Source organism: Diceros bicornis, chromosome 9 (genome assembly GCF_020826845.1).
Source record: "Diceros bicornis minor isolate mBicDic1 chromosome 9, mDicBic1.mat.cur, whole genome shotgun sequence".
NCBI lineage: Eukaryota > Metazoa > Chordata > Mammalia > Perissodactyla > Rhinocerotidae > Diceros > Diceros bicornis.
In genome coordinates, this window is record NC_080748.1 from 51,571,179 (window position 1) to 51,587,274 (window position 16,096).

Below are 16,096 nucleotides of genomic sequence, written 5' to 3' on the forward strand. Positions count from 1 at the left end.
GCCTATAGTTTTAGGTGGTCTTAAGGTAGAATCAGGCTTAAAAACTACCAGATCAGGAAGCCAAAAAAACCCACAAACCTGGACTGTAACTATCTGCTACTATTGAAACTTTAATAGTACCTGAACCTGCACTGGAAGGAAATGAGCTTTAGAATCTTTGCAGGCTCCAGGAAGGGATACCCTCTATTGTCTACATTAGAAACAGCCATAGAGGGCAAGGGAGAAGGAAGAACCCCCTCCCAGAATGCAGGGTTCTGGACCAAGAGATCAGAGAGGATAATGGCAGGAAAGTTTCTCCAGAAAGCAGTAGAACAAACAGATAATGTACCCAAGGAATCTATTCTACCTCCAGGTTAAGGGGCTTCACTATTTCTGACTAGCAGGATTCCAACACTTTGATGGGCTAATGATGCCAGTGTTTTCTACTCTATACTTGTTCTAAATGGAATTTTTATGCCATTATCTCTGATCCTTCTCTTTTGGATGTGTATCAGGTAGATAAGTTGTCTTTTGGTTTAGTAAGTCACCAAACAATAAAGAGCTACTAGATCTGGTAGAGAATCAGCAATCATCCAGAGACTCTGCACATTGAGCTAGATGCACAACTGGACAAGCTTCCTTGCAGCTTGCTGTGGCCATGGGACGAAGTTCCAGGCAAGAGGTTGTAAATGAAACAGTTGCCTACTTAAGGAAATTGCTTCAAAACACATGGGGTACTTCCTCTTTTTCTTACTCCATTCTAATAACTGGGATGCAGATGGGAGGGCTAAAGCTCCAGCAGCCACCTTAGATCAACGAAGACATTGAAATGAAAAAACCAGCCCATTCTTTCCTCCTGTCTCCTCCCTCCAAGGCTGCCCTGCAGGGGTGGGACTATAGTAGGGGCAACTGCAGGAGCCTCTCTACCTACAAGAAGTCTTTGCCACTGAATTCTAGGCTTTGGGGATGGCAGTCAGTGACCTAGGCACTGGTTGTATTCATCCATTCATCTATTCATTCATCCATTTCCTTCCTTAATTCACTCATTGCTTACTGACTCCCACTCTATTCTGGGTCCTTTGGTGGGTTCTGCAGACATCTGAATGTATTTAACAGGACTTCCTCTTTTGGAATTTAGTCTAGTGGAGACATCATGAAGCTGCTGCCAGTCTTGGAGACTAGAGGGAAGTCCAAGAAAACAACATGGTACACCCTGGTCCTCCATGGAGACAGCTACTGTACCTGGATTGGCCACAGCTGCTCATATTTACCCCCCAGTTGGTGATGTCAAGAGAGGAAAGATCTTCATTGTTGGGGGACCAAATCCAAATGGGAGCTTCTCAGGTGTGTACTTCATAGGTCTGGCATCTGGGTGTTTGGGAGCACTGGCCAGTCAGAAAATTAAAATAGTCTACAAGTCCAAAATTCTGAAACCAGACCTGGACCATGCTAGAGATGACCAGATCCATGCTCCACCACTGTGCCCAAAATCATTCCACACATCAACAGAAGCCCTTCCTCCATGGAGGCTCATCAGGTGAAAAACCCTGTGACGACTTCCATTGCATTGGTGTTAAGTGACATGAAGTTGTAGAGGCAGAGTCCCACTGGGTGTTCCCACAGATTGTGCCACAAATTTAGCTGTGGTCGTGGAGAAACATATGTATATCATTGGTTCTCACAGGAGCCCTGCACACACAATATCAACATCACACAGAAAAGCAGCAGTGGACCTTGCATAAATTTGACATCTCTCTTCTCCCCCATATGATTGGACCATCCCATGTGTATCATTCCAAGGCTGGTGATGTCTCTACCTGAGAAAGAGTCAATTTCTGTCTCTCTCAACTGCTAAACTGAGAAAAGGGATTTTGCTGACAAACCAAGGTTGTGACCCACATGAGGAAAATTAGACTGGCACACAGATCTCTTTTATGTTTGGTAGAATGAATAAAGAGGAGAAATCTATAATGATCATATTATGACTGTAGTTGACTAATAAAATCCATATTTTATTCAAGAAAAAAATTTATAAAATAAATAAGTCCTGGGGATGTAATGTACAGCATGGTGACTATAGTTATGTATATTTGAAAGCTGCTAAGAGAGCAGATCTTAAAAATTCTCATCACAAGGAAAAAAACGTGTAACTATATGTGGTGACGGATGTTAACTAGACTTACTGTGATGATCATTTCTCAATATATATATCAATATTTATTGATACATAATAAATATCAAATCATTATGTTGTACAACTGAAACTATATAATGGTATATGTCAATTATATCTCAATAAAAATATTTATTACTTATAAATAAAGGGGAAAAAAAGAAAAAGAGGCACCTCACTCAAGGTTAAAAACCTTTCCCTGAAGGCAGTCCTCATCCAGTTACTAATCAAAGCTCTGGTACAAAGGCTTGATCCCTTTCTTAAATTTGGAACAGTTCTGAAGAGCCATCACAGCTCCAGAGCCCCATGCATGATCTGTTGAGACGTTTGCATCAATTACATTGCAGTTTAACTTCTCTCACTGCCCAGGCCTGATTTCCTCACTCCCTCACATGTATTAATCCCAAGAACACTTCCAGATAAGCTTCCTGTACGTGAAAAACTAAATTAGACATCACTTATCTGTTCAATTTAATGCAATTACATTTCTTTGTCAAATTTGCACATACAGTGTGTACTTCTTATAATAGGAATGAGTTTGGAATTTATTAGTTTAGTTTTATGTGAATTTTCATTCACTGTCATGAACCTTCAAGACTAGCACACAGAAAAGAACCAGAGAAGATTAAACCATCAGTTATATAGTGTTGTGCAACGAACCACCCTAAATTTATTGATTTTAAAGAGCAATCATTTTATTTATCATGATTTTATAGGTTGGCTGGGCAGCTGTTCTACTGGGCTTACCTGGGCAAACTCACGTGGTTGTATTCAGTTGGTAGGTCAACCGGGATCTGGGCTCCAGTTGGGATGGCTGGACTTTTATTTCCATGTAGCCTCAAGGAGGCTAGACTGGACTTCTTTACGTGGTGGTCTCAGGAAAACATTCCAGCAAGGTAACCCCCATGCAAAAGCACCTATCAAAATAGACTTGTTTTACATTTTCTGATGTCCCATTGGCCAAATCAAGTCATGTGCCCAAGCCCAGAGTCAATGTGGAATGGGATCGCACAAGGGCACAGGTGCAGGGAAGAGTGGTGGCTCTCTCTCTCTCTGCGTGTGAGTGTGTTTATGTTTTTATGTGTTAACTTTTACGTAGTATTTATTATATGGCTGATGCCATTTTTAAGTTATACACACACACATACACTCATTTGGTAACAAAATATAACCTTATGAAGTTGAAACTATTATTATCTTTGATTTACTGATGAAGAAATTGAGGTATGAAGAAGTAACTTTCTTAAGAGCATAGAGTTAAGAAGAGGAGAAAATGGGATTTGAATCCTGATGGTTTCACTCTAAAGATCATGTACTCATCTACACTGCAGTTTTCTCCCTCTCTTCCACATCTTTCTTTCTTTTTTTTTTGGAGGGTGAGGTGGGATGGATGATAGTATACAGGCAAGTAGGAATATGGAAAGAATTTTAGAGACTATCAAGCACTTTTGGGACCTAGAAATACGAGATAATTTCCCACGAAGCATGCAACTAAAGAAAAGTAAAGCTCTTTACATTAAGTGGCACAAACTTTGCTTCTACATCAGAATATTGTAAAAAGTTAGGAATAATCAATTTTATAAAACTATAGATGAGACTACATGGATTCAAACTCTTCCAAATCATGAAAGGTAATGATGGATTCCTTTCACCAAATTAAAGGGAACCAGGACTAGAAGATGCCCAATGTAGCATAAAAGATAAAAGGGATTTAAGCTTTGTACTTTACACAGTTGGTAGTAAACATATGCAAGTCATTACCCCAGAAGGTTATATAGCCTGAAAATATAAATTGGTCAGGAAAGGCTTAGATAAATCGTGAATGGAGTTTATAATGGGTTACCAAAAGGAAGTTAGGGATCACAGACTCCCCAAGGTTCAGGTGTGGAAGGCAACTAGCATGTTTTCCTGAAAAACATCAAAGGAACTACACTGGATCTCTACAGTTGATGTGACTCAGTATGACAGTTATATTCTCATATTCTTTCCATAAAATCCCTGATCCATGTAACTCTATTCATCTAAAGACATGATTAGACTTCATTTATTTTATAAACATTTAAGAAAAATTACTCCTTTCCTCCTCCAACAAACCAACAATGTCATTTCTTTCATAGATACTTTACAATATCATGTTAATTTATTTTCTTTTCTGTTTTCTAACTTCTTTCCACCATCCCATTTTTTATATCAAACTTTCTTTTCCATCTTTCTGATTTCAGTTCCCTTAAAAATTTTTCCTCTACCTCCCTTTCATCTTTATTTATTCTTCTCTTTCAACTCCCTTTCATCTCTTTCTAACCATTTACCGTCAACCCTCTCTTTAAACTTTATGATACCGGAGATATATGTCAGTAATTTGTATTTGAATAACACTCATCCTTTATTATTATGAAATAAGAAAATGATCCAGTCAAATCTCGAAGTGAATAAAAATAACTTTAGAAAAAATATTGTAAATATTACAATAAAATAAAGGAAACAACAGCAAGCACTTGCAGCAATCCTCCTCTAATAGAAGCAGTTTCTATTGAGAAAATGTAAAAAATGCTCTAAAAACAGTAGATCTAAAGTGATAGCTATAGTAAGTGATGCTTGAAGTAAATCTTTGCAGAAAATGTTGGTTCTGTTTATTTAGAAAGAGACATTTACATGATGAAATTTATCTAATAGTGTCTCCGCTACCAGAGTAAGTAAAGCAGTAAAAGACACTCCACTTTTCATGGAAATTGCTACCCTAAGAATGCTTTATTTGTTGCCAAAATACATTAGTAATTTGAAGTGTATGTTAGACTAAAGCTATTTATTACAACTTCATAAAAACAAAAGTTATAGTAACTTCTGATATGTTAATTTCTGGAAAGTATATTCAAAGGCCTTGTTTCTATCTATAATATATTGCATCACTAATATACGTGTGATATGCCCTAAAATGCTCTAACATGCAAAGGAAATCAAACATTTGGAAAATTTGGGGCTGATTTAAAGTAGCTTTTTAAAAAATATTTTCTATTTCGCTGGAGTTATTAAAATTCCAGTAACAAGCTATTAGTAAGTTCTTTTTGTCATTCATTTTCCATTGCTATTATAATTGCTATAATAAGTGTTAGTGATATATACAAAACTCCTCTAAATCTTAGTTTAAAGGCAGGAATTATTGCTTTTTATTGATCCATACATTCAGGGTTTTTTTATTATACATATTTACTATATTTAATAGGTATTATCATTTTTTATTCTACAAACATTTATAAAGTGTCTACTATATTCTAAATACTTTCTCTTTCCCACAATGGCTACATCAATTAAATATTAAATTCCAAAAACACAACCATTGATGTCCACATCCTATTTCACTGCCTCTCTCAATTTCGTATAACCTCTCATCAATCCTATTGTAGAGAACATCTGATTTTTTCCTACCTTATAGTTCCATGCTTTGTCAAATTCAAAAAGCAAACACTCAGGCGCCGGCCAGCGGCTTAGCGGTTAAGTTCATGCGTTCTGCTTTGGTGGCCCAGGGTTCGCTGGTTCAGATCCTGGGCGTGGACCTACTCACTGCTTATCAAGCTAGGCTGAGGCGGCGTCCCATATAGAAGAGCTACAGCTATGACACTCAACTATGTACTGGGGCTTTGGGGAGAAAAAAGAAAAAAAAAAAAAAGAAGAGGAGGATTGGTAACAGGTGTTAGTAGAGGGCCAATCTACCTCAAAAAAAAGAATAAATAAATAAAATAAAATCCTTTAATAAAAAAACAGCAAACACTCTGTTGCAACTAAGACACAGGTGTGATACCTTAACTCTTAATTCAGAAGCATGATGAAGAAACATGTGCTGCCTAGAATCCATTCTACTGAGTATGTTGGCAGAAGAATACAGCTCTCCAAAGCAAAATGACAGTTTTAAGGCATAGTGTAGAGCGTTGAAACCATTCTTCAACATAATTTGGGTCTTTCTGGTGTGGTAGCCTTAGAGTCTGACTTTCTGGCTCTGAAAGAGTTCTTTGAATTTTCTAATAAACTTTATTATGTTATTTCCTTCTTACACCAGCTAAATTTGTTTTACTCTTTGAAAGTAAGGATTTTATCTAATAAACTGATCAATAAGTCTTTTAAGGTTGATATGAGTATTTTCTAGATATTCTTTCTCTTTGAAGACTGAAGTCTATCAACTGCCCATCTCAATTGTCTGCATCTTTATTCTACTTTTATACTCACTGTGTAAAACCTAAACCATGAATCAATCGAAGTATCTGATTTCTCCACTTCTAAGCCTGAGTAGAGGAGCACAGCTGGAGAACTCACTCAATCACATGGAATTGCAAATATTTAAGAAGAAAAAGTAGAACTAAAATATCCAAGTTACATTGTTGCGTGAACAAAGCAAGTTGCCACAGATGTAGGTGGGTAGATAGATGGCTGGCTAGGTAATAGATTAGTTCCCTTACACCCACTACCGCCTCCTTCTAGAGGGTACTAAAGAGGCTAAAAAGTACATTTCTCAGACTTTCATGCCATTGGCTTCCAGGTGTGTGAAGTTCCACCAATGAAATACATTTGCTCAAAACGTTAAATTGGATCACAGTTAGGAGGGAAGAGAGAAATTAGGGAAATAGCCATTTATTTGCTGATGCAGATAGTTCAGAGGCTTCTTAATTTGGCGGTTTCCTGAACCAGAGGTGCTTTTCCAACCACAGCAGAAGCAATGAGATTGCAAGAAATTGGAGCTGTGTGTGGAGCCCATTCTTCTAGCCTGTCAAAAAATTCCTGACAATAAAGCGTTTAAGTTTAAAGTAGCTAAAGTAGTTTCTGTAGTCTGGAACTGAACCCTAACCAATATTGTATGGTCATATTTAATGGAGCCCAAGACTGTTCTGGAGTAATAGGCATCTGTTGCTGTTTTCTTGGGGGCTGATGAAAAAGGTAATATTCATTTGGTGGAGTTTTATATCCCTTGCTTCCATTTCAACTGGAGAAGTTCCACTCTTTATTTATTTACTTTGACAATCCATTTTAGATTATTTTTTGAACAAATTGTCCTATTTTTAAAGGAAAAAATAAAGTATAAAAATCACCAACATCCTTGTGGTTAATTATTGTAGATTGAATAAATAATTATCTTAATTACCATAGAAATTCTCACTAAAATGGCAGTAAAATGATCATTAAGAAAGTATAAATGTACAAAACCAGAAAAGAATGGAAAAGGAGACACAAATAATGAAGAGATTTCAACATTCTGGAAAGTCAAGAGTGTCAAGAGTGGGAGAGTGAATGGATGAATGGCAACTGAATCTAACAAAGAAAGCCTGCACATAAGAAAAAAGACACAACGTGATTCACACTGCAGAATCCTGAAAGGCCCAAGAGCGTCAGAGAGCAGGTATCTGCAAAGGTAGAGATTAGGAATTGAGTCAAACATAGGAGAGCAGGTCACAAATCTGTGAAGAAACCTCCATCAGGTGTCCTTCCCCACCTAGAATAGCAAGATGACTACCTGGAAAAATTAATCCTGGGGAAATTAAACTAGAGAAACTCAGGTTATAGGGCAACCAGGCAGGATTAAATACAAGAGTGAGGTTTGATATTGAAAGCAAAAGAACTAAGGGAAATTCTATACATCAAATAGTGAGATCTCTGCTTCCTTTTGTTGATCAGTCCCCAGAAAGCTGGATGCTGGAAGCTAGAAATATTATATCACGCAGGCAAGCAGGAGTCTAAGGATTCCATTTGGTGAAGCTGCCAAGTCCAGGAGAAAAGACTGACAGATATGTCATGAAGGATTCTCCATTGAAGCGTTCCACATCTTTCTCCTAAGATGAAGCCCACCACTCAACACGTCTCACACATGCATGATCAGGCAGTCATCTGTTTAGTTCTGTATTCTTGATTATGAATTGTCAGCCAAGGCTCATCGGACATTTGAAGAAAACCTCTAACATGAAAGATGGAGACCAAAATAAACAAGAATCAAACTAAGAAAAAACATAATGTAAGAAGAAGAAAACCATCTTTACCAACTATAAAGTATTGAGAAACATAAGAGATGATATAAGTATAAACAAGAAGAGGTTACTATAAAAAGAAAAAAAAAAAGATGCCATGGGTTCAAAGAGAGACTTTTCTAATTAGACAATATCATCGTAGCAATGCTTTGAAAAATTCAATAGAAGTTTTAAAAGACAATTTGTGCGAGTTTCCCTAAAATGATAAAAATAATTTTAAAAAAGGAAAAAAATAGGGAAATCAAAAGATAAATGCATGATTTCCAAGACCCAACCAAAAGGAATACTCAGAACAGCTTAAAAATTGTATGGAGGAATATTATCAAAGAAATAATGCAAACAAATTTTTTCTAAAGTACGAGATTTCTAAATTGAAAAGACTCACTGAGTAACAGACAAAATAATGGGAAAAAATCCATATTAGGGTATAGCATTGAGAAATATTCAAGCTATGGCAACAAAAAAAAAGAAGAATCAAAAAGTTTCCGTGATTGAGGAGGAGGGTGAGTGGGATAAAAACAAAAAAATTACAAATTCTCAGTAATGAAATTTCATTAAACTCATTAATGGCAACCTGGCAGCTAAAAGAAATGAAAAATGCCTTTGAAATATCTAGAGAGAATTATCTCTAATAATAGAAAAATTATCATTCAAATATGAGGTTAAAAATTATTTTCAAACAAGATTTCAAAGTTTCAGCACACTTTTTTCAAGAAGCTTCTTGAAGATGTGTTTCTCTAAAACAATAGATAAACAAAGTAAAATGAAACAGAGGACCCAATCAAGAGAGAAGCACAGGGATTTCCTAATGAAAGACTCCTGGATAGATGAGTGTCAAGCTCTTGTCAGCACACTTGGAGAGAGGCTGATGCAAAGAGAAACATCCTATACAGACATACTGACACACAAGGAAATAATAAATACTTTATGTGTTTTATCATATAAATAGGATTTTTTTCAGTTCTTTTGTACAATGTAGGGATGAATTATTAATGTCTTAAAACACCATCAAATTATAAAATTAAGCACTTGTTAATTCCAGAAAACAAAGTTGGTGTATGAAATTAATTTTTTTGGTTGTATATTCTGTGACTCACCTGCAAACAATACTATGTAATCATGAAAAGTAAGCACTGAATGTTGATTTATCTAAATGTTATGATATAACTACACAGTGCAGATGTGGTGAAGGGAAGTACGTGAGTAGGTAGTGGACGATAAGAGAGCTAAATCTTCATCTTCCAGGTCAGAAATTAAATAACTTTAAATTGAAAAAATTATAAAATAGAACTATAAATTCAGTATTTGGAAATATGGAGCTCCATATCTGAAGCAAGTAGAAATGTTAAATGTGATTTGCTCAGGGAATTGGAGATGGGGAAGTGTACGATGTAAGACTGCTGTTTTTGCTGCATGCCTTTTGGTGTGTGTGCGTGTATATATACATATATATAATATACATATATAGTAATATATATGTTATATAATATGTACACATATATAACATATATTTGATAACTATAAAACTAAATAGATAGACAATAAAAAAATATAGGCAATAAAAGATTACAATAACACCTTTAAGTATCTAAAATCTTGTTATCCCCATTTTGCACAGAAGATACTTGAAGAAGTCAAAACCTTAGCTAAACATTTGGCAAAACCAGGATTTACACTCGAGTTTTCCTGAGTCTAGGGCCATGTGCTTTCTACCACATTACACGTACTCCTTCAAAATTATGGTTATTCCTTTCCTCATTTCCAGTTACAGCTTTGGAGTCCAAGCTGAAAGCATATTTGCTTGGTGTTGTCTTGAGAACACAACTGAGTCACACACATCTCAGTTCCGTCCCTTGTGAAATATCACACGTGGGGCCAAGAAGAGAAGCGAGGAAAACTGGAGGGATGGTGAAGGAGAGCTTTGTGGAGTGGTAAGGCACGTCTGGACAAGGCATGAGAGGGAGATAATGGAAATATTTCATTTATATTTCTTTTAATTCTTAACTACTAAAGTGTTTACATATGCTCATAAATGTGATTAATCCTGACCTAAATGTTTACACAATATCTACACTGATGTTTGAGTAGAACAAATATTATTGTGTGTTTTTTGTTTTTATGCTGGAGGAACAAGAATGTCTTAAAATAATTTCTCCTCCATAACTTCAGGACATTCTCACTGAAGAACGATAAAGGCAAAATTCATTAAATCCAAATACACAAGTAACTGAAATAACAGAAGGTATAATGCAAACAGAACTATTCAAAGTTGTGCTATCAAATGCATTTTCTGCCTTAAACAAAAAGTTTCTGAAACATAGACATCTATTTTTACAGCTAGCTTGTTTGTAATACAAAAAAATTTATATGCACTGTTTTCCAATATATAATTATTAAAGAGCAATTATCTACAAAACATGTGTGCTCATATCTGCGTCCATGAGTAATCAGAAATGGGAAGGCACATATAGGCCAGAGAAATACATATCTCAATATTATTACTTCTCAATCAGAATACACACGAAAATGCTCATGATTGAAAGATTTGACAGGGCTTTTTTCTTGCTACATTTTTCATTTGCCCTGGGTATAAAAAAAAATCTTTAGAAGCAAGCAAAGCTTCCACAGTTCCCAGAGTTGTGTAATTCTCTTTGGCTCCTGCTTCATTCCACAACTGCAAAGAACCCATCTTTTATTCACTGGTATGATTCTTCTCTGTAGCTCTTGACATCCTTTTAGTGCATTTTCTCAGGGACCACAAGAATGACATTCCTCTTCCAATCTTCGTCATTGTTCTTTAAAGTCCCAGCTTTTGCCATAGCCTTTTGTAGAAAGAAGATTCCCTAACTCACAACCACATTCCTTCGGTTCTGCTCATTATCACTTGGAGGCAGCCTCAGTTCCTCAGTATATTCATCTTTCTTTGGTCCAGATCAATAGATCATTTTAAATCAGTGTGCTGAAGACTGAAAGACCACCATTTATCGCAGGCTGGTAGTTCAGACGTAAGAGAGTGAATGATTTCTTGGGGTCTGTGGTCCATAATTATATTAACCTTGGTCCCACACCAAGCTATTTGCAACTTCTCACACCTCATTACCAGTCAATGCATCCTTCTCTGTATAAGAATTGCATTGTTTGACTTTGAAAGACATGTTGTTAAAATCCCTTTACAGGTTAGTGATGTTTCTTTAGAAGGGTGGAACAAATTTCATGGTCAAAGTCAAAATTTTAGCACTCTTTTTATCACAAGGATATCTAACCCTGTGAATCCCAGAGCACTCTATATTGTTGCAAGTGACTTAGTGAAAAAGAAAGAAGAAAATTGTTTTAGCCATTACCGTATTAATAATGTGCTTTACACTTTAGCAAGTAACTCTGATATATTTGTTATGCATTTTCTAAATTAAATGTATCACCTCAAATTATAGAAAACAAACTGGTAATAATAATGATTGATTTGTATATTTTTAAAATTATTTTGCAATCAATGACCTTAATCCTGCCTTGAATTTAAAAAGAGAAACAGTTTGGGTAGTGGAAAGAACCTTTACTAATGTGAATGAAATGGTTCCTTCTGGGATACTTCCTGGAGGTTTCATTGGAAATCTTTGATATGAATTGAGAAGCAGTGAATCCAGCCTAACTAATTAAAGTCTTGTTAAATAAACGAACAGAAAAACCACATTATATGTATTTCACTGAGCCCTACTGAGGTAATCAGCTTGTCTGTAGCTTAAAAATAATCTAGATGAGAGTTTATATGTTTCAGTTCCATTGAATAATTAAACAGTCTAAAGCCAAAATGTTCTCTTTTTGCTCTGAGGAAAGCTGGAAGACCAAAGAGGGAACTATATAAAGTCCCAACTGTTCGTTTTTATGAGAAAACAGTCAGACAATGACTGGATGAGCAAAAGGGCAATTGTTTGTAGTGGGTATTACCCAGGGAATTCCTTTAAAACGCAGTGCATTCACTCAGCACATGAAAGACTGAGCATTGCTGTTTTACTAGACCAGACAAGGTTAATGATTTATCCTCGGAAGAGCAGTGACAAATCCAATCAATGATAGGGTCAAAATTAGAACTCACATAGTTTGAAAAGTTTTAGGTTATGAACTATCTTGAAAATATTAAAGGTAATCTATACACTGGCAAAAACTTGGAGGGAAAGGATAAAAGTCTAATTAAACAAATTAATCATCTCCTAACACAACATTTCACTAATTATCCTAATCATCTCTTAGGTAGCCAGTTTTCCTATAATAAAAACCTTAATTATTAGAACAAAAATTTTCTGAGACATAAATACCATATAACAAAATATAGTTCATCTGAGATGGTCACTAAAAGGGGTATTTGAATTCACAAAATTTTCCAATTAACCCAAGCATCATTTACGCCTTAATTTTCATTGTATTAAAAATAACTGTAAAGTGTATTGGACTAATTTCATTCCCAAGTCAGCATTGTATATTGATATATATTTTTAAGCATCTCATAAGATCTTGGGGCCATCACATTGAGAAGAATTTTTCAAACTATAGTCCTCCAAATTTAAAACATATATGTCTTTTAGGCCATAGAAACGTTTACTTCTGATAATGTCACCGTCAATGATTTAACGCCAGATTTAATATTTTAAGTTTCATGGTTCAATTCTGGATAAATTTTGGGAAACTTTTCTTTCATACATATTTTATGAAGATCAGATTATTTTATAAATATATTATATATATAATACATATAAAATTGTCCTTTTGGAGTAATTTTCATCTATTTCTGTTTTAAATATTTTAATAAGTGCTATATTATGGTTTGATTAATACAATTGAAACGTCTACATTAGCACAGATATCTGCTCCCTGGCCCTTCAATTTACTCCTCCAACTTAGAGTATGATCTAAGAAGAAGGCAATTTTTTTTTTTTAAAGCATTGCTTATGTCCACTGTAGGATTTTCTAGCTTTCATAATATTATACTTTCTAACTTCAGTTGGTGTCAAATGATGTTTTGACTTGTTGAGAATTTTGAAAGAGAACTACTAAGAGGAAAATAATACTTTGATTCAGTCTCTTATAGAGTGGCATAAAACCTAGTTATTTGTCATCTAAATAGTAAAATAGCCTAATATTCGCATAGAACACAGTAAACACTTTTCAAAATGAACAAAATTTTTGGTGCACTACAGTCGTTTATTATGAACAACTATCTGTGGAATTTGTCTTCATATGCCTATAGCATTTAGAAAATAAAAGAACAGCTATTGTCACATGTTTACTCACAGCAGCTGTTAGATGATTCAGTACAATATTGTTTTTGAAGTATTATGTATCACCTAACAGTTCTTACCAGTCAGGTTGTTGGATTTAGCAAGTAATTAATTTCAAAGACATTGTGGGAGTACTCTGTTCATCAAGTATCTTTCCACCCCTGGGAATTCTTACCATTTTGATGTGATTATTTCAATGTCTCTTCCCCTTCCATTATCAGATGCAGCAGAAGCCTTTGGGAAGAGCACTAAACTTGGAGTCCAGACACTGTTAGTCCAATCTCATCCTCTGCTACCATCTAAACATGAGCAAGTCATCTAGCACCCTGAGGATCAGTATCCCCCCTGCAAAACAAGAATATTAAAAGACACGAACTCTAAGATCTTTCCATTTATTTTCAGGGGAAAAAACATTTTATGAAATATATTTGCATATAATTAAACAAATGTTTAATTTTGTAAAAAGTCAGTCACTATCTTCCTTCTCATAATATCCTCTCCTTTCCTAGAAAAATAATTCATTTTTCATGTATAATAGAGTTTTAATTCATAAATTCAGATGTGTCAGAATTATAGTTTTTTATTGTTATATCATTTTTCACTCCAAATTCCCATTTCTCCTGCTTTAAAGGAAATTTCATTCTATGACTCCAGATATCCTTCTGTTTCCCCATTCTGAGGCCTTTTGTGATGCCAACTCATGAGAGGGAGGTATCAGCCATAGGTCCAACTAAATTGCTGCTGAGACACCTTTTTCTTCTGTGCTCAACCCCAGTTCGGTTCTGATGAGTCTCTGCTGATTTTATGTCCAGGTGAGAGAAGAGAATCTTTTATGAGCCTGTCTGTGAATCTGTCTCCCTAGGAGATCATACACCCATTCCAGTGGCAGAGAGCAGAGGAGCAAGGCTGTTGCTATATTCCCAGTGGTTCTGTCACAGGCACCGGGTTCCTGAAGCTAAAGGAATTCCCTCAAGCCCCGGAATATCTTTTCTAGTCTGAGAGGCATAGTCAAATCTTTCATTGTAACCATGAAACTGTCCTTGCCCACAAATTCCTGTCTCTGCTTTAATCCCACTATAAATACTTCAAGTTCTACAGAAGGAAAAGAAGAGATTTGATTAACTTTAGAATTTAAGTAAAGCATGCATGTTTAAAATTTAAAGAGAAGCACTAAAAAAATAGAAATATAACTTGTAAACCAGCAAAGGAGAAAAATAAATTTAAAAACCTAAACAATCCAAATAAGGCAAGGAAAAGAAAAGAGAGGAACAAGGAAAGTAGGACATGTAGAAGGCAAAAATGGGACACTAGAAATGCAAATATATTGGTAATCATAATAAGTATAAAATACTAAAAATCAACAATTAAAGCTAGATATTATCAGATTGGATCTCCATAATTACATTCAACAATAAACTATTTACTATAGATAAGACCAAACATAAGGACACAAAAGGTTTAAAGTAAAAGATTGGAAAATAGATATTAGGAAAATATTTATCAATAGGCAGCTACTTTAGCTTGTTTAACTTGAGACATAAGAGACTTCAGGCAAATACATTACTGGGGTAATAAAAGAGGTCACTGTATAATTGTATACTGATTTATAATTCATGAGAAATCAAAAGAATTAAAATTTATATGCACCTAATAACATGAAATTAAGATATGTAAAGCAAGAAACTTATCTAAGGGGAAATTAAAACTCTAGAGCTCTAGTGGAAATTTTTCATTTAACTTTTTCAGTACTGGATAGATTAATCAGGTAAAAATCAATATTAGAAGGTTTAGATATAACAATTAACAAGATTGACATATTAGAAATTATGATCTCTGTATCTAGCAGTAATAAGAAAATTCACATTATTTTCAAGCTCATATGGATTATTTACAAAAAATAAAAGGCCGTGTACTAGCCCCAGAAAGTTTATATCAACAAATACCAAAGAATAACTTTATGTGTGACTACAATGACATTGAGTTATAAATTAATAAAAAGAGTAATTTTTTAAATTCCATTTATTGGAAATTTTAAATATTCTAAATAAATCATGGCTTAAGAAATGAAAATGGTAACTATCAAATATTTTAAAGAGAATAATATTGAGACTATTTCAAGTAAAATTAATCTTGTAGGGTTTAGCTAAAGTAGTACCTAGAGGAAAATTTATAGTATCAAATTCATGTTTTGGAAAAGAATAGAGAAAAATCAGTAATGTGATTGGCTCAAGAAGTTAGAAAATACATAATAGAGCAATCCCAAAGAGTGTGGAAAAAAGGTTATTAATTTAGTAGTAAGAAAGAAAGAAAGGAAAAGATCATCAAACCAAAAGCTGGCTCTCTGGAAAAAACTAGAAAATCTTTTACAAGATTGGTCACAAAATAAACAATAAAACAATACGAGGAATACTTTTAAAAATAGTGTATCAGTTTGGGTCCTTAATTCTAACTGCTTTATACAGCTATTTAAAAAAAAAAACTGACAATTTCAGTGGCTTAACCAAAAAAAAGCGAAGTGGTGGTGTTCTGTCTCACCCTCCTCACTGTCTAAAGCAGCTGATGTGCCCATCATGGGTAGCTCTCCTCCAAGTGGTAACTTAAAATTCAGGATCTCTGCATCTTCCACAAATATTGACCAAAGGCATGAACTTTCAGATTCACAAAGCAGA

General features: G+C 34.8%; 1 pseudogene; it reads left to right on the forward strand.

The window, feature by feature from the left end:
- The first annotated feature begins 1,425 nt into the window (after window positions 1-1,425).
- Window positions 1,426-1,978, forward strand: LOC131410002 (rab9 effector protein with kelch motifs-like; annotated as a pseudogene).
- The last annotated feature ends 14,118 nt before the right edge of the window (window positions 1,979-16,096 follow it).